Genomic DNA, 2,113 nt, shown 5'->3' on the forward strand with positions numbered 1-2,113 from the left:
TTTGAGTTCTTTAATTTTATCTTAAAAGATCACCCATTTAATAGGTCATGTCTCTAGAGGTCACTTCAATGCATAAACATCAATACCAGTCAGAGGAGCAAGTTAGGACATTTTATCCTTCACAAGAAAAAAAAACCTCTTGGGAAGTCCCCATGTGTCCGTGCTAGTGCAGCATTTGTTTATAATGGTTGTTGGGTATCTCACAACAATAAAAAAAAGTTATTACTACAGGATAAGTGAAGGATGAGCTGCTAGAATTTTTAAACAGGGCTACATGAACACAATGTTATGATTTGCATCAATAGAGAAATCAAACTTCTCTGTTCTTGCTGAGTTTGTTCAAGACAAAAACCAATTCCCTGAATTGCATATATATAACCATTTCTTCCATCTTTATAAAAACTTGGAAAAGTGCTGTAATTTGATAAAAAAAAAAAGTAAAACATAGAAGGATTGAAAATATAAAGGAGACTAAAAGTATAATTTGAAAATGTGTGGTAAACAAAGAATTTAACAGAGAGTATCTCTTTATGCTTCCATGTACAACTGTGGCATACTTATATTCATAAATATATTTTCTTCCAACTTCCTACAGTGACAAAATGAAACATGGGACCCTAATTTTTAACATAGATGTATATAGAATAATTGTATATTATGATCTATAAACAACTGTTATTTGTACATATTGTGTTTTTTAGCTTATGCAAGTGGCATTATGTGGGAGAAATAAAAATAAACTTTAAAATTAATTGTTTGTTGTTCTGGCTTGTACAGTCATTGTGGATACTGCTAGCGTGATAGTCTCTCCTCAAGAAGGGTAATCCCTAAAAAGTTACCGATTAAGAATCAGGCTGTCCACAAAGTGCTGTATCCAAGCTTATTAATAGAAAGTTGAGTGGAAGGACAAACTTTCATGAAAAAGGTTCAGAAGTGCCAAGGAAATTAGACTTGAGAAGAATCTAGAGAAAGGTCCCTTTAAGAGTTTGGGTAGATTTATAAAATGTGAACTGCAGTTGAAACGTGAGCTTAATGAGCCACCACACATACACATTTATATTTATTTTCATGTTGAGACTTTACATTGACTTACCTTTATGTCTAACTCTGACATTTGCCCTAACCTTATTACCAGTACTGTATATTCCTAACCCCAACCTTAACTTTAAGTTAATTCACATCACATAACATTTCTGTCCTAGGCTGCACTCTGGATTCAGTGGAGGAAGTGGCTAAAAGGAGGGTGCTGTCCAAGCTCACATCCTGGATGTTGTCATGGAGAACACCTTCCTCCCTCTACACCAGACTGTGGAAGAGCTAAGCAGCTCCTTCAGAGAAAGACTTTTACACCCTGTTTGTATAAAGGAGCACTACTACAGGTCATTAATCCCTGGTGCCACCAGACTCTACAATGATACACCCTGTGTAAACACTCTGTGCAATAACCCTGTATAATAATCCTGCTATATATATATATTTTATCATATGTGGGTGCACTGTATATACTGTATATATCCCATAATAACAAGTACATTTCTCCACTGTGAGATCAATAAAGTCAATCAATCTTTAAATAGCCTCCCTAACATTAAAAATGGGGTTCCACACAGTTGGAAAAACAAATGGTCCTCAGGAGGTTAAGCTGCCGTCACACCTTGATGATTTAGCCAACGAATGCCGGATGTACAAAAACTTTGGCAAAAACGCTGGCATACAATGTATAAATTATGGGCCAGTTTTGTATTAGTTATGAGCATGCTTTAGATTGTTTTATTCATAATTTTTTTGCATTAAATAGAAAATTAAGTAGAATCTGGAGTAGTATAATACAATATTTCAATCCCTCCATTGTCTACACCCACTTAATGTTGCAAAGTTGTAGAAGTTGTTTCCTTTAGATTATATTTTGGAAATCTATATAATATTTTGATTTTAGTGTTGAACTTAATTACTGAAATAAGGTTAACTTTTAATGCAAAAAAAAGTTATTGGTATTTTCATGTACATCATATGAAATATTAGAACTCTTTTAACATAACAAGACAGCCACTGAAAACATGTTCTTTTTTCTAACTGCTTGACTCAGAACTTCATCATCTCTTTCCTCATTCCT

Source organism: Cyprinodon variegatus, unplaced genomic scaffold (assembly GCF_000732505.1).
Source record: "Cyprinodon variegatus isolate N-32 unplaced genomic scaffold, C_variegatus-1.0 Scaffold451, whole genome shotgun sequence".
NCBI lineage: Eukaryota > Metazoa > Chordata > Actinopteri > Cyprinodontiformes > Cyprinodontidae > Cyprinodon > Cyprinodon variegatus.